The sequence below is a fragment of the Notolepis coatsorum genome, assembly GCF_963971535.1.
Source record: "Notolepis coatsorum genome assembly, chromosome: 19".
In the NCBI taxonomy this organism is placed as follows: domain Eukaryota; kingdom Metazoa; phylum Chordata; class Actinopteri; order Aulopiformes; family Paralepididae; genus Notolepis; species Notolepis coatsorum.
The window spans coordinates 40649105-40667232 of record NC_140183.1 but is presented as its reverse complement, the minus strand read 5'-3'; the positions used below and the strand labels follow the sequence as shown (position 1 = coordinate 40667232).

Genomic DNA, 18128 nt, shown 5'->3' with positions numbered 1-18128 from the left:
CTAGCCCTTTACTTTTTTATAGCCAATTGGAAAACGAAGGTTTTCTACTCCTCTTCTCATTTGGCGTTTAGACTATTGAGCAACATCAGTCAAAACACCCGACGACGACCATTGGCGCAACTGGCTGTCGATTAAGCGGGTTCCTCTCAGCTATTGGTCGGTTGTTTTAATGGGGGCGGACTCGCAGACGTTTTGGTTGACATTGTTGTTGTTGTATGTGGCTAAAGAAATTACTTTGTCGTTTGGTGGTCCGTTTTAGGATTTTTCCAAAAGTGCAACATATGAAGAGGCTAAAAAGTTCGAAACTGTTCCATCTTGAAAACGCAGAGGATATTAATAGGTTTGGGCCCCACGGAGCACTAATATATGGGACGATGAAAAGCATATCTGCGAGGCCGCTGAAGGTAAGCAGACGAGGCGCACACACCACTGCTACTAGCTAGCCACTAGTGTTAGCTCGGGTTAGCCAAGCCAGCAGCACTAGTAGCCACTTGCTAGACAGATGCGAGGCTAGTTTATTTAATGAAAACATTTGCAGTTCTTCTTTGCAATGAGCGCGTAAACACGTGCAAATTGAACTGTGTTGTTACTTATAAACATGTATTTAGCATCTATGCAGCTGTATAGGTTGTAACCTTAGCTTAGGTTACATATGATCCACGCTTTGCATTTGACCATTTAATTACTATCATGTCTATGTAAGCATGTGTCATTAGTTGGTTGTAATTCCGTTCCGGGGATGATTCTGTGATATTTAACTGTTAAAGAATCATAATTTCTCGACAATGTATCGCCATCAATAGACTACCATTAGCTGCAGCTGACTAACCAGCATTGTGTGCCAGCAGAAAGGTAAAGGTTGGCGAGGGGACCAAATAACGTTACGTCTTATCTATTGTTTGAACTCGCCAGTACCAATACTGACTGTCCGTTGCTTACGAGTTGGGTCATATATTGGACCGATTTCATTCACGAAATTAAAAACTATTTGAATTTCTACATCCAAGATAATTTGTTAGTTACGAGCACAAGCCAAACAACTCTGCAGTATTCTTGAGCTACAACGTAAAACCTGGCTGCACTGACCCAGAACAGTGTTAACCCGTCATTCCTATCTTGGTAGTTGGTACCAATTCTGGCTTCTTACCCATGTGAGTTAAGTTTACATGAAGTTATTCTTTCAAGAATATCACTGAAAAAGATTGGTGATTGCTGATCTGGCAGCTCCTAATTGATTCCTTTAGTGTTTAGCCAGTCTTGAAAGTAGGGCTGGGGCTCTTCGCTGTCATTTCTAACATCACTACAATGAGGGGGTTGTATTACACTTTGGCCTGAATTATTCAGATCCTGTATTTATGACTCCTTTGTTGACTGGGAGCTCAGGACAGGGAGTCAACCTCAACCTGCAACATGAAAGTAGGACAGATGTACAAGTTGTTTGTTGCCTTGCCTTTGGCCTAAGGGGCCGGTACCCGTGTTGTTTTTCAGATCAGTAAAACTGCATACTAATCTCTCCACCCAGTTTTTATCAAACTAAAGCCAAGCATGGCAGTATTTCTTTTTCATTTCTGAATAAAATGGGTGCAACAGTGGCTAGTCTGGGCTCGCCTATCTACAGCACAAGCGGAGAGAAGTAGGAATCCAAATGACAAGGTCAGTCTATGGAATTTGAAGAAGGAAGGTATTGTGCGGTAGGAAGATGTTATGCATCCAGCACCTCCCACCTGGACTCATTCCTCCCAGTGGCTGCAGTGTGCAGGGTCATGTTTGAAATCCGAAACACACCGGCCACTGCCTAAACAGTGGCAAGGGAGTGTTCCCCCAGCGAACACTCTGTGAAGGGTGTGAGTGCAAGTTTGTGCTGTCAGGCTCTCTTATGCATGTCCTCAGCACTTCAAGAAGTGCACTGATGCACACAGCAGCACACGGAACACCTGAGGCAGTCTTTTTAAGGAGAGTCCATAGCTTCCCTTCACCTTGCAATTTGGATTCTCAAGGCAGAGTACAGGCTAGCTGTAGTCGATGGGCATATTAACTTAGTTGATAGGCTACTTCTTAACAGCCAAATTAACTAATCAACACAGGCTACTTCTTAACAGCCAAATTAACTGATCAGCACAGTGCCACAGGCAGCTACTTAACACTTTCAGTGCCGGCCATTTAACATTGGAAACCCTGTTGAATGCCAGCACCCACAAACGCATAATCTTATGTTTTAAATTATGGCTATTTGTCTAATCTGCCCGTCGTTTATCAATGACTTGTTTGCAGTCAACATTGTCGTAACGGATTGTTTTTTAATCGGTTCATATCCTTTTTATAGCATTTCGAAAAGCTATCGTTTTCTCAAATTTCAGGAAAATAGAAAGATTCCGTCATAAACAGCGACTCCTACAGTTCGGTCAGGGCGCCTGCTAAGCGCGGATAGGACCTGAGTGGGATGCTTATTGCTTATTCCCAGAGGAAGAGTACGCCCGAGTGCTTCCGCGTTTTCCCTGATTGGCTGCGACACGCCCCGCGGCAGGCGTGGCAGCCGCAGAGCGGAGCGGCAGAGCTTGCGGCATTATGTAGCCGTAATCCCTGATGATTTTCATTCGAAGCTTAGCTCAACTGGCAGCGCTGCGGTCCTGCGGTCCGTTGGTGACAAGTTCGAATCCCTTCAATTTTTTTTTTTTTTTTTTAACGTGCATTCTTTCACCGGTTAAGTTTAGGCATTAAGGTTAAGGTTAAGGTTAGGCATTGTTTTGGAGTTGGTTAAGGTTAGAAGGGTTAAGTTTAGGCGCTGTTAAGGAGCTGGTTAAGGTTAGAGTTTGTCTTAGAGAATGGCAATATTCTTTCGGAGTTGGTTATGGTTAGGGCTGTCTTAAATGCTTCGAAGCTTTGAACGTTCGATTCGATGGCACAAGCTTCGAACATTAAAAAAAAATCGAAGTTTAAAAAAAAAATATATATATATATATATATATAAAAAAAATTTCAAAACTTTTTTTTCATTTTTTTTTTTTTTTTTACTTCGATTTGTGTGTGTAGGTGTGTGTGTGTGTGTGTGTATGTGTGTGTGTGTGTGTGAACTACCCATCCCAGTTAGGACAGCCGAATCCCGTCCAATCTTTCGCCGTCGACTAAAGACTCACTTCTTCAACCATTATCTGAAATGATAAAAAAAAATCTAACCGTGACTAACGTTACTGTCATGCACTTGTCCTAATAAACTAACCTACACTGTAACACGCAACACTTTGATGAACATTGTTACTCAGCTGATAGAGTTGTACCCTTCTTGCTGTCTTGTCGTACAGAACTTGTAAGTCGCTTTGGATAAAAGCGTCAGCTAAATGACTAAATGTAAGTGTGTGTGTGTGTGTGTGTGTGTGTGTGTGTGTGTGTGTGCGCGCACCTTGTAGAATTCCACACATAAGATAGAAAGATACTGGGATGAATAAACAAAATAGGAAATAAAATGTAGAAATGCATGCAATACATAAATAAATATGAATCTCCATATATGAAATATAACATTTAGATAAGGTGCTACTGAGATGTTTTGGTGAGTTCTTTGTTTTTTTGTGGAAGTTGCCCTTCTTAAAAATGCATGAACATTCACTGATAATTGGTCTGTAGTGGAGTCTACAAGGTCTACATTGCCGGACCATGTACAATCCGGACCTTGTAGACTGACATAATTCTGTGCATAGTTTAGTCTACACAGGCCATATTTCAAATAATCAAAATCTTACTTCATTCATCTTAAACATTCTTGATTTGGGGGATTGGTAGTTCCCATGAAATCTGAAGTTGTTCAAACGACAACAGCGATCCACCTTGAATTAAATCACACAGCCGAGTGAAACCTTGTTGGATGCGTCAGTCACGAAAGGGGCTACTTAATTAATTAATCCAACCCACTTTATTTATAGAGCACATTTAAAAACAACAACGTTTACGAAAGTGCGGTACAAGTCCCACAACATAAGATAAAAAAAAAAAAATTACAAATTTTTTTTTTTTTTTCTCGAAGCTTCGAATTAAAATCGAAGCTCGGCCGAGTCGGCCCCGAAGCTTCGATTGCCAAAAAAAGCTTCGAAGGTCAGCCCTAGTTATGGTTAAGGTTAGGCATTGTTTCGGAGTTGGTTATGGTTAGAAGGGTTAAGTTTAGGCGCTGTTAAGGAGCTGGTTAAGGTTAGAGTTTGTCTTAGAGAATGGCAATAGACAGCCTATTTCCGCACTGCAGCGCGAGGCAATAGACAGCCTATTTCCGCGCTGCAGCTCTCTCGCGCTGCCGGTCACATGGGCGTCATGGCCAATCAGAGAAAACGCGGAAGCACGCAACGTACTCTTCCGCTGGGAATAAGCTACACGCGAGTGGGATAGTGTGATCCTTCCACACGCTACGCCCTCTCAGGGAGGATCCGCGCTGCCAGGTGAAAAGAAGCGGTTGATTGGCTGGACGTGTGTCAGAGGAAGCACGTGATAGCCTCCACTCTCCCAGATGATCTGACTGTGGGGGGTAAGTGCGCAGCGATCAGGAAGCGTGAATATTTTAGGCAACCAACTTGTGTTTAGCGTTTCTCTGATTGGCCACTACGCCCATGTGACCGCGGCAGTGCGAGAGAGCTGCAGCGCGGAAATAGGCTGTCTATTGCCTCGTGCTGCAGCTCGGAAATAGGCTGTCTATTGCCATTCTCTAAGACAAACTCTAACCTTAACCAGCTCCTTAACAGCGCCTAAACTTAACCCTTCTAACCTTAACCAACGCCGAAACAATGCCTAACCTTAACCAACTCCGAAACAATGCCTAACCTTAACCATAACCAACTCCGAAAGAATATTGCCATTCTCTAAGACAAACTCTAACCATAACCAGCTCCTTAACAGCGCCTAAACTTAACCCTTCTAACCTTAACCAACTCCGAAACAATGCCTAACCTTAACCTTAACCAACTCCGAAACAATGCTTAAAGTTAACATGCCTAAACTTAACCAGCGAAAGAATGCACGTTAAAAAAAAAAAAAAAAATTTTTTAAGGGAATCGAACTTGTCACAAACGGACCGCAGAATCCACAGCAAGGCAGTGCTACCAATTGAGCTAGTTCTCGATGTTAAAAAAGGGGGGATAACTGCTACATAATGCTGCCGCGACAGAGCTCCGCGGCAGAGCTCCGCTCTGCTGCTGCCGCGTCGCTGCGGGGGCGTGGCTAGACGCAAGTTGGGCGTGGCTAGACACAATTGGTTGCCTTTAATATTTAGGTGACCAGGAAGGGATTGGGAATTGGCATACGACTAACATTGGGATGGGAGAAAATCGGAGGAAAATGGAGGGGGGAAAAGATTAAAAAAAAAAATAAAGATTCTGTCATAAATGGCATTCATTGGAATATTCTCAAATACACTAGACACGTTGTCATTTGTCAGCCTATTTATGAATAGTTTTCAAATAAACGCTAGATTATCGATAGTATATGTGTACTTATGCACGCTATAGAAGCGAGCTGAGAAATCGATTCTCTTATTTCCTCAACAGCACACATACACATACGGGCTGTTATCTCAGTGAAAACAGCTGATTATCCTAAAACTGGTAACATAGACTCCTTACCTTAGATCAGATGTTCTCCAAAAAGATTATTCCAATTCCTGATCGCCATTCCAAATATCGATTGCGTTTATTGATTATTGGCTGTTGTAAATATATATTCCAGGCTGCTTTCCATCTCGCTATCACTTCCCTCTTCATCAGATGGCTCGCCAGCATAGTGGAGCCAGTAGGCTCCCCCCCACACATCCACCAGTCTAATCGAATGGCCTGCAGTTACACAGGGATAGACGATAGGGGGCGGTATTTTCCCATCGGAGCTCCTAGAGGGGCTGCTGTACCAACGGGAGACTCGGTTGATGAAATATGAATTCAGATCGCTAATAAAAAAATAAACGACAATTGGCGTCTGTGTCTGTGGCACTCAACGGGGGGCATGAAATAACGACATAACACGTCTGTGGTAGTGATGCACCGATGTGAAAATTGTGGCCGATACCGATAACCGATATTAATATTGCTGTTCTGGCCGATACCAATATTTACCGATGTCGATATCTCTGTATAGAAAACACTTTTTTATGATAATCAGATAAAGAGCTATTTTCCAAAACGCATAATTTTTTTACTTTTGTAACTTATTTTCAGAAATGACTGATATTTTGAAACTATTTAAGGCCAAAACATGTAAAACGATATTTTTTTTTTTTTTTTTAATAAATATCGGCCCTATCTTGATATCGGACCGATACCGATGTGTAAAAAAACGGCCATATCGGCCGATATTATATCGGCGGCCGATATATCGTGCATCACTAGTCTGTGGCACTCAAAGGGTTACGTAAGTAAGTAAAGTTTATTTATATAGCACCTTTCACAGACCAGGGTCACAAAGTGCTTCACATCAATACAATGCAAAAGATAGCAGCATGGTAAAAGAAAATAATAAAAAACGTGAAAGATCAGGAAAACCAAAACAGATAAAAAAGACATAAAAGATTTATATAGAGCATAATTCGCCAAACGCCTGTCTTTAGCTGCTTTTCAAAAGTGTTTACAGAGACCACAGATCTAAGGTCCAAGGGCAGAGCATTCCATAACCTGGGGGCCACGGTTTCGAATGCTCTGTCCCCTTTTTTCTTCAATCTAGACAGGGGGACAGCCAGCAAGCCCTGATCAGACGACCTGAGCGATCTGTTCGTGGTGTATGGACGCAGTATGTCGCAGATGTAGGCAGGTGCCTGACCATGGAGTGCTCTATAGGTGATGACCAGAACCTTAAAGTGAATTCTGAATTTGATGGGGAGCCAGTGAAGGGAAACTAAGATGGGAGTGATGTGGCAATATTTTCTGGACGCTAGTCAGCAGCCTTGTGGCTGCGTTTTGGACCATTTGTAGCCGGTCCAAAGTGGATGCATCGAGGCAAGTGAAAAGGGAGTTCATCCAGGCGGGATGAAGCAAAAGCAGGAATAATCATTTCCAGCTCTACCTGGGACACAACAGATCGAAGTTTGGCAATATTTCGTAGATGGAAAAAACAGGTACGTGTCAGAGATCTAATGTGGTGATCAAAGTGCATCTGCTGGTCAAAGATCACACCAAGGTTTCTGAGCTTGGGCCTCAGAGTTGTTGAGAGGGTCCCCATGCATGTGGCAACTTCTGAGGTGACTTTTTCTGAGCTTATAATAAGAACATCAGTTCTGTATCGTTAGTGGCTTAGCTTGGCATCGCTACTGCACTATCTCGCGTACGTGCACGCGTACTGAATAAACCACAAATGTACCTCTAATACCAGTATTAGTCTGACCACACCCCTCATCAGCTTACCTTCATAAGCAGGTGTGTGGTCACCTGCTCTCCTCCTTCTCGCTTTCACCACAAGGAAGAGGTGCCTCGGTAGATCCCCACACTTGACACCATGATGGAAGAAATTGGATTAGGAACAGCTTGGGAAACAAGGATACGTTGACATCATATCTTTATTTTCTCTCTCACTATTTTCGAGAAAATACGGCGATATTGTCTTCGTACTGGAGTGTCTAGAAGATGATGATCATTCTACAAACCCTCCACCGGTTTTCGTATTGGGAGCACGCCGCTGCATGCTTCTCAACTGCAGTTCCTTGCTGTGTTTGTTGGGGTGAAACCTGTCAGGCCACAGCTGAACTGTCGGACATGCCGCTGTTGTGAGGAGCGGTGCGTTCCAGGTTGGGTGAGTAGTGTTTGCTGGCGGGCTCCACTTGTCTGTTAGTGCTATGGGGGCTACTTGACGAAGTTTATGGAAACCGGCCCCAGGCTAGGGTCCTTTGTTTAGCCGTCTAGGCGACAGAAGGCCTTGGTCTGGCGACCATTATAGTTTTAACTAGTGGGCCGCGACCATTGACACTGGTGATCCCTGTGTGTTCTGGACGAGTGGATTCTCTCTGTCACCGTGTTAAGACCCCATCTTTCATATCCAAATGAGAGTATTCCTTCACGAGGGGATATGTGCATGTAATGTGCGATAGCGGCAGATTCATGTTCAAAGTCAGCTATACAGGCCAGTTGGTACTGTGCTGATTCCGCCGGACGTGTTAATGTCACCGTTGTGAAGCGGTGTTGACGTCTTGTTTTCTCTTTTCTCTTAAAAAGTGAGGAGGGTTCAGAACGGCGGCCTGTCTGGGTGAGTGTTATGTCATTGTTTACATGTTCATAGCTTACGGTTAGCCGGTCGGTGGCCTGGCGCGGGGTAGCTTGGCTTCTCGCGCGCCGCCGGGAGCTCGCTCCTGATCGCGTGCGTCGTAGATCGGCGTCTCGCGAGCGGAAGCAATAGCACCCGAACGGTTGGAGCAGCCGTTAGCTTGATGCTATTCTGTTGAACGTGCTTTGATTTTAACATGTTTTACACTCTTGACCACGACGTCATCCTTGACAGGGGATGTTCGTCGACCCTGCCTGAGCCTAGACGGGGATTGCGTCAACAAAGAGGACTGTAGCGACTGGTGGAGCGGCGACGCTGCCCGGATCGAACAACACGGGACGGCTGTGTTCTACGGTGGCTTGTGACTGCACTTCGCTGATCTGCGTTCCGGGCAGGTACGGGGTTGGCCAGACCTCATAACACGTCTTCTGGTTTTACCTTGCTAAATGTATTGTGAATAACGGTGTTTTTCCCAAAACGTGTGTTGTTGCAATGCATTTGAGATACGTTGCGGGTTGTGTGTGAGCTGTTTTTGTCACTGGCAGTTAGCTTCTCCGTGCAGGTCGTGATGTATTGATCTGGTTGTTGTGTGAGAAACATCATGGTGTTTATGTGTACCGTGTACTCACTACTAAGGCAACTAACCTATGAAGCTATGCTTGGTGACGAGTGAGTAAAAGAATGTTCTTTCTCAGACTGTAATGACAATGAACAGTGAGTTCACACATTAACAGGTTTTCCTGTTTTAACTGGCCGTATTGAGGGTAAAATAGGAGGATTGTGTTTCCCCCCCCGGTTCCCTGGGGACTTTATCACCTCCTATCAGACATGTTGTGCATTAATTGTGTCTTTTGTGTGGTAGGGATACGATGTAACTCTCAGCTTGATTGCTGAGGTTGTGCTAAATCTGCTGGAGAAACTTATTTCCTAAAGGGAAATTGGTTTGGTTGCTGTCATGTGTGCTTAGCAAGGCCTGTGGTCGATACTAATCAAGAATGATGTATTCTCTCATTGTGAAAAAAACGGCGTTCCTCTGTTGAGTGTTTTTGCCATTTTTTGTAGGTGATGATGGGTTGTGTGTGTCATGTGACCTACAACTGGGTTGTACTGGCCACAGAAGCACATGTGTATGTTGGACCGGGGTTCTTAGAGCCCTCTCTATTCTGTGTTTTTCCTTAGTAAAAATCAGATAGCAGGTTAGCTCGTGCGCTGTGTGGAGCTGTGAAACGCTTCATAGAGCTGACTATGACTGTGTCATATTCTCTTTTTGTCGTTACGTCGTATCATGGGTGTGGGGTCGTAAAGGGGTGAACTGGTAACCTTTCCTCTCCCCATTGTTCTGTCGGTCAGGGGTACACCCCCTGTCCTTCAAGGTTCCCGTCACGTGGCGGTTCGGCACGTTACGGGGGGGGGGGGGGGGGGGGGGGGGAGGGAGTTCCTGGTCCCACGGCCTGGTATATTGGGCGTGTGCACCGCAGGAATTCCCCCGCCATAGAGTACGTCACCGTGCGCGTCTCTGTTGGTAGGACTTCCGTGTGCTGTTCAGGTCCATGTGATGGATCTGTTTTCAGGGGGGGTGGTCAGGGCTCCTCCTCACCAAGCGCCTACTCAGGCCTTCTGTGAGTTCGGACTCCTTCTTCCATGTGAGGAAGCCTCCATCAGAGTACAGAGCCTTCCTCCTCAGATTGTCAAAGTGAGTGGACCCTCTAGAAGGGTCCTTTTCTATTGTATGTATATTCGATTCAATTCGTTTATTGAGTGTGTATGGGTTCGGTGCCTCTTCCCCGGAGGCCCTAAAACCAGTTTTTTACATGGCTCAAGGTGCAATATATTCTTTTCAATCTGTACAGCTCGCGTGGGAAGTCTCTCTGGGGATCCCCGTCTCTTTCCTATGGGAGGGTGGTGGGATGTAAAAATGTGAACATTTTTTACCCCGGCTGTGTAGACTGGGATACATACTGTTGATGCTTCCTTCTTTCTATTCCAGAAGTGTTGGAGTTAGGGAGTGTCACACCCCTCTTGTCGTTCCCCTGGGCGCCTTGGGGATTCAATGACAGGTCTAAATAGCCTGTTCATTGATGGGGGTGTGTCCCGACGCACGTATAGTGCTAGCTCGCTGTAAACAGGCGATTGACTGGCACGCCTTAGTTGCTTGTGGTTGAAACAGCGTTTTTATAAAGCAACTGAGATGGGGGTTTTTCCTCTTCCGGCGACCACATCCCATGACCTGGGTGGGTTGTCGACGGATTCTCGTTCATGTCTGGGGGATGATGACGGGATGGATCTGAACATATGTAGTGGGGTCTCACGCCCTTGGGGTGGGCCACCAGGCGCGGTTCGTCCCGACGTCTGGGTGGCGCCTTCTTTTCATGTTAAGATCAACACGCATATCTGCCCTTCTCCTGGAGTAGGCATGTCGGCGTGGTTAGGGCACGGGACTGGTTCTGGTCACGCTGGTCCAGATCAGTTGAACCCGTTGTCCGCCGGGGATGCAGATCTGCTGTTCTGGTACCCTGAGGGACTTGGGCTTTTTTCAGGGGGAAAAATGCCAGGTCGGTCTGGGTGTCACAGGGTTAAGCGCTATGGAGACCCTGGTTGGGTATGTTTTTACTCAGCACTGTCGTCATGGCTTACAGCCATGCCATTCTGTACGCGCTCGATCTCGTCGGATCTCGGCCGCTACACAGGTTGGTCCTGGTTAGTACTTGGTTGGGAGACCGCCGGGGAATACCAGGTACGGTGTGCTTAGGGGCTGGTTCTCCATTATTTTTCGCTCCTCTCTCACGCATGGCGAAGAGGGGCCTGTGGGGGTGGTTTTTTGACCTCCTCTGGTGACCCTGTGCTTCCCGTACCGCCAGGCCCGGTCCGAAGTGATGTTTGCGACCCGTAGGCCTGGGTTAACCCTTTTTGGAAACTGAAACACTTGTACTGCGGTATAGCCGGTGTATACCCGCAGGTGTGTTTTGGAGTTTTTTCTTGAGGGGTTATTGGAACAACCACCGCATTGGGTAACACCGAGGTGGTTGATTCCCTGGTGTGTTGGAGCAGTGTCAACTCCCGGGTTCACCGTTTGAGGGTGCCCCTGCACGTTCATGACGTCTGCCAATCGTGTCAGCCTTCTCTGCCTCGACCCCTCTGGGTGGGGGTTGTTAAATGGAGGCTTGGTCATGCAACACCGCCAGCTTACGCTCCTTCCGCCGGGGCGGCTGTGTTCAGCTGTCCCCTCTGGCGCCTGTCTCGTCCGCAGTCTCCAGGCTAGGGTTAACAGCCTGTTGCCTGGTTTTTCCCCGGTGCGCTGCCTGCTTCCGTTGGTTAACCTTTTTTGTGTGCTTACGGCCATGCTGACTGCCTATTCTGCAGGGTCAGTGTGCCAGGCGGTGTACTGTTGGGGGGACGGGGCCCGCTCGGCTTACGGCCATACCGACCTGAACACGCCCGGTCTCGTCCGATCTCGGAAGCTGGGCAGGTTCTGGCCTGGTTGGTTCCGCCTGGGAATACCAGGTGCAGTAACTGAGGGGCCTTTGTCCGAATACGCTGGCGATGTGGGGGGCGGGGCACTACGTGCCCACCTGGTGGGGTCTTGATGCTGGCATCATGGACTTCTCCGGGCCCCCATTCCAGGGAGTCCAGTCCTTTTGGTGGGTCTGGGTCTTCCTTCGTGCTCCGCTGCTACGGCCTTGCCACGGGGTTGGGTTTGCCCTTGACCCCGTGATTCTGGGGGCAGTAACGAGGTTGTTCCTCCGTTCGTTCCCGGGTGGCATGCGGGTTGTGCGTGTGTGTAGTCGTGGGGTCAAGCCACGGTCTGCTCACCCTGTGCGTTGAGTTGCTTGAGTGCCTCTTCGCACGGTCGGGTCCGTCGCCCTCCCGTGACGTCCCTAATAGGGGGGCTACCCTCCATTAGGGGGGGTCGGGGGGGCTCGGCCCTCCCTGTTCTGATGGTTTTGGGGGGCTGTCAGCGGGGTGTATTTGTCAGCCAAGTGGCTCCGCTTGGCCTCCCTTGTGCAGTAGCGATGCCAAGCTAAGCCACTAACGATACAGAACGTTAGGTTATGACTATAACCAAGTTCTGTTAGTTAGGGGCGATGCTTGGCATCGGACGCCGCTGCAGCCCTTGTCCTCACCTTGTGGTGAAAGCTTGGGAAGGAGGAGAGCAGGTGACCACACACCTGCTTATGAAGGTAAGCTGATGAGGGGTGTGGTCAGACTAATACTGGTATTAGAGGTACATTTGTGGTTTATTCAGTACGCGTGCACGTACGCGAGATAGTGCAGTAGCGATGCCAAGCATCGCCCCTAACTAACAGAACTTGGTTATAGTCATAACCTAACGTTTTTTCTGCATTTAACTGAAGGAAGTTGGTTGCCATCCAATCCTTGACAGCAGTCAGACAGTCAAAGAGGGCAGATCATTTGTCAGATTGTTCAGGCTTGAAAGAGACATATAATTGGATATCGTCAGTAGGGTTGGGCACCGAGAACCGGTTCTAATAGGAACCGGTTCCTAACTTCCGGTTCTGGAATGCCCACCCCTAATCGTCAGTGTAGAAATGATAAGAGACCTCTTTGAATTGACTAATGATTACTCCCTGGGGGAGCATGTAAAGTGCAAACAGAGTAGGAGCCAGCACAGAACCCTGGGGCACGCCACAGGACAATGGAGCAGTTTCGGATGTGAAAGTGCCAGTAGACACAGAAAAACTCCTATCTTGCAGATAGGAGAACCAGTCCAATGCACTCCCAGTGATGCCAGCCCACTGCCTCAGCCTTACGATCAAAATGCAGTGGTCGACTATCAAAGACTGCAGTTAAGTCCAATAGCACCAGCACAGAACATTTTCCCTCGTCAGATGATCTCATGATGTCATTTGAGACTCTGAGGAGGGCTGTTTCGGTAGAGTGCTTCTGACGGAAACCAGATTGGAATTTGTCGAAAATGGAGTGTGCATTTAAGGCAGCAGTGAGTTGAATGGCAACAACCTTTTCAGTGATTTTTTAGATGAACGGCAATGAAGACAGGTATTTGAAGGATCTACTTCTTTGTCCTGGCTGAAAAGCATGTTGTGTATCCCTACATTGTCACTACTTTTCAAGGTTTTTCTTTCAACCCACCATGTTTACAAGCCATAGGCCCATATCACAAACATACACTGCACACTCGCCTTACGAGCGGTCGAGTGACTACGACCCTTATGGCTGCCTCCCTGAATATAATGTTACAGCAAGGAAACCATGCTGCTTCAGCAACGCAGAGGAGATGAAATTTTAAAGCCATCTCTTGCTGGGCTCCCCCAAACAGCTGCTGTGTGTGTGTCGGGATCCAGTGTCAGTTTCGGAGCCAGGCCCATTTACTGCGGTGTTGTTCCCATAGGATCCCTCAACTCAAGGCTACAAACATGGTCAGATTAATAAGTAAATAGATGAGTGCCTCTCCAGGTTAGTAGGGCATCACTTGGTTGCATCCATCGCTTGAAAGCACCATGTTTCAATAACTTTTTCTGGGTAAAGGCTTGGGAAATATGACAATGTTATCATGCACGTGGCCACGATAATGATGTCCCTGATAATGATATTCAATTATGTAACGCCTGTTATGAATCTCGCTGAGTCTCTTTTTCCTTTTCTCTCTTGTAGGGGTGTAACAAATAATCGATGCATCACAATCCATCGATCCTAAGGTGACAATTCAACTGCATCGATTTGACAATGTTAGAATAGATTAGAATCGCAATTTTTATGTGTGCAGTAAGCAGTTTGGCCTAAAAAAATACGCTTCTCTCCAGTATGCAGTCCGCTTCCATTCATTGTGCTAAGCTAGGCTAACATGCAGCCAGATAGCTTTCTACTGAATGCACAGAGAGGAAACTGGTATCTATCTTCTTGTCTCTCTCTGGAGAAGACGGTAAGCTAATTTCCCAAAATGTTGGCGTTGTAGTGCCGAAGAATAGGAGTCTAAGGCGGGGTCTCGAAAGACAACGCTAAACGTTTATTTAGCATGAGCTAACAACAACAACACACTGTCTCGGTTACTAGCTAACTGCAGTGTTTCCCCTACTATTGCCTTGGCGGGGCGGCCCGCCCCGCTAACGGGACCCCCCGCCCCCCCTGAACATTTTTTAATACATTTTTTTTTTATATATATTATTTTTTTTAAGTTTGCTTTAATCACAGTAACGTTGGCGAGCTAGCTAAATAATACATAAATCGGTTTTCATATAAATCAATCTTCACTAAGACTTTAAAACGGTGGTGGGGCACGGTCTACAGAGACGCAGAAAAAAACTACCAAATCCATTCCGAGACTGACTAGCGTCGCGCGTAACAAGTCTCAGTCTCTCTCTCCTTCAAGTAACGTTACACTATAAAAACGAACTGGATAGTTGATATAAATTGATATATGAACTGGATAGCTCATATAAGCCATTCTCCCTTTCTGTGTGTGTGCGTGCCTGTCCCAACTCTGGTCTTTGGAAAGTTTGATAGTATTTACTGAGGATGGGCAGATAATGTTGATATTTAAACTTAAAAAATTATTATACATAAAGAAGCTTCAGCAAGTACAAAACACTGCTGACCGACAAAAGAGAATCCCTCACTGAGGAAAACACAAAGGCCTAACCATCGTGTATCACAATAGGGAGGTGTAGTGGTTACGTCATTGCCGTTTTTCGTGTTCCACCCTCTGTGGAACCAGGGCTATACGTTAACTTTTTTTGCACATAGCACTGGTGCTACAGAGGTTGATAGTTTTGTAGCACTGGCCAAAATCTTGTAGCACAAGTATAAAACGTGTTATATTTGTAACAGTCACAAATGTGCCTATTGTATTTGTGTTATTTAGTTGCAACTGTCAGGGAACAAACTTTACTTTTTGACTTACCAGCCATTTGGCTGGTAGATTTAAAAAAGGCAGATTTTTTACCAGCCAAAAATTATAAATTGCTTTTTAGTATATCGCCATGTGTTATTATTATTATAATACTCTCATATGCTATTTTCAATTAATATCATAAACAACATAAGGAATATTAGCATAATTTTGAGTGGACTGAAGGAATGAGTCAGCGTTAATAGTTTTAAATGCAAATAATTTATTGAAACATAGAAGTGGGGTCGGTTGGGACACACACACACACACACAATGGGGGACCCTGATGTAAACAAGACGAAAGTCTTTCTCTGGTCTGCATCCCCTTAACAATTGTGTGTATTGAGCCGTACTGTATTGTACCCATTCTGCAATCTGTTAAATAAAGTTTTCATTCATTCACACTGTTTCAACTCACCACCTCCGCATATTGTAGTCTAGTCTGTCTTCAAACTTCCACTCCTCTCGACACACACACACCCTTTCCCCAGTCCCCTGTTCTCTATGGCTCTGCCTCTGATCAGGATTAGCTTGTTAGCTTATGCTAATGTAACGTTCATTTCGGGCGATGTGGGCATAAAGGAATGGCGACGATGCAAAGCGACGATGCAAAGCGTGCATTTGACCCGTTGTGAGAAGAAAGAAAAACACCACAGACTTATTTCGGATCGCAAAATATTCGCACTGCTGTGCAGCCCCGCTCGGCTGAGAGCAGAAGGCAGAAGCACGGTCTGGGGCGGATATGACATCGCGGAGTTGCTATGGGTTTTTTCAAAATAAGAGTATCATATGAACCTGACCGTTGCTAGCTGCCGGAGCCCAGATATTATGACTGGAGCTGCGCTTAGGCGGAAATGAGACCTGTGACAGGATTTTCAAAATAAGAGTATCAATATGAACCGAATGCCTATCGCACCAGTGCTACTGAAGTAAATCCATTCATCGCACAGACCGCTGTTGCTGTAGCACGTGCAATATATATGTCGCACTGTACAGCCCTGGTGGAACACAATGCATTTCCCCATTGCCCATTTCTAGATCGTCTAGTTTAAAACAAATAAAGCATTAACATTTGCATGGTGTACCTTTCTGTGCATCCACAATCTATAGCTCAACATGAAAATATTCACAATTAATCATAAAAAAAAATCTCAAAATGTATTTCAACTAAAAATGCTTAAAAAATAATGTTAGTGATAGAGGGGAACTCAGTTTGTGCAAAAATGGAAAGCTTTTCAATTTCCATGCGGCAGAATTGTTACAATAGCCGATAATCCATTTTCCCAATGATAAATCCCTATACCGGTGGAACAACCAGTGACGTCAGACTACACCTCCCTATGGTGATGTCAGCCAGAGATGGGGAGAAGCATGAACCTTTAAAGGACATCTCTTTGAAATAAATTAAAATTTTCAGTTTTTTCCTTGATTATTCTTGAAAATTATTATTTTGTATTCTTTTTTTATCTACTTTTTCTCCCATCCCAATGTCGTATTCTCCAATTCTACCCTCCCCTGTCTTGAACTAGGGCTGGGCGATATGGCCAAAAACGTTATCGTGATAAAATAATTTTCATATAACTCGATATCGATAATTATCGTCGATATACATTTTCTGTCAAGTTTAATTAACTTCTTATGGCCGGCGCCGACGGGCTATTAATAGACTCACTTGTTTTGCTGCGATAGAACGAAGAGTCGAAGATGTCATTACGAGACGAGTTGGAGTCGAGAGCCGTCGCGTGTCGAGCCAACCCTTTGAGAAGCGTTGTGGTCCCGGCTTGAATTCTCCATGAATGTGTCCAAGTCCATAATCCATATAAATCCATTTTGTTATATCCAACAGTCTGAATGAATGTTTATTGTGATTATGCCGCGTGATTTCAAACCACCAAAACAACCACCAAATCAACTCGAGTTGATGTCGTCATCAGTCCGCGCACATTCTTCTCCGCAGTAAACACGGCCCAGTGCATAGATTATTATATTCCACCAGGGGGCAACCTACCGCCACTGGATCATATGCATTATAAGAATGGAACACAGTTCCAGTGAAGATGATTGTTAGGATAGCGGTTCAACATCTGGGATTGGAAGGTCTGGGCTGGGAGGAGGTGTATAGCGAATTGGCTGAGGGGGCTGAGAGGGACAAAGCAGCCCAGAATAAGATCGCAGGGGGCAAGGAGGGTCCCGCGGAGGGGGGCTCAGACAGGAAGTAGCAGCATTAACTGCACTCCAATGGACAATGTAGTTGATGACGGGGTCCAGTAGAAGGAGAAAAAGACGGTGAAGAAGGAGAAGAAGGAGAAGAAGAAGAGCCCATAAAAAGAATTGCGGAGGGCAGTAATACGCCACGATTAGAGATGTTCCGATACCATTTTTTCCTTTCCGATCCGATTCCGATACCTAAGCTTTGGGTATCGGCCGATACCGATACTTATCCGATATCAGTGCATACATAAATAAAAAAAAAAAAAAAAAATTATATAAATTTTTTATAAATATACTTTTTTTTTTTTTTTTAACAAATACTGTTTTATATATACTGTTTTTTAGTAATAACTAGAAAGTAATGGTATTTATTCAACAACAGGTGATTGTATAGATTTGTATTAGTATCATTAATCAATGAGTATGGGGCTTCAGCACTGCAGATATACCCTACTCCAATGATCCACACGGACATTATACGTTGCTGCACTCGCTACCCACTGGCTCTGCAGATATACCCTACTCAGTCTGTCTACAAGGCTCCGTTGAAGTAGCAGAGGATCTGTTGTGATTTTTGCACAATAAATATTCAACATTCTCTTTTGAGACTCCGCCTCAGACTCTTATCATTTGGCACTAAAAGCTAAACATTGTCGCCGATATGGCTGTCCGCAACATGTCATTAATTGTGTACGCGACGTGCAATTATGCAATGACGACGTTACCGTTAGCTAGCATGAGCTACCGGTATATGGGAAGACCATAGAAGACTGTAACGTTACTGGTGATATTGTGATTTAACTTGGAATACTCCTTTGCCAACTTGCTGTACTTTGCT

The 18128-nt window shown here is 45.4% G+C and overlaps 1 protein-coding gene across 2 annotated transcripts in view; it reads left to right on the top strand.

The window, feature by feature from the left end:
- Positions 1-254: 254 nt before the first annotated feature.
- otud7b (OTU deubiquitinase 7B) overlaps positions 255-18128 on the top strand; it is a 130863-nt gene continuing 112989 nt past the window's right edge. For both annotated transcript variants that reach the window (XM_084336492.1, XM_084336491.1), the window contains exon 1: positions 255-404. The gene's annotated coding sequence lies outside the window, so the exon portion shown is untranslated. The remainder of the gene's footprint in view (positions 405-18128) is intronic.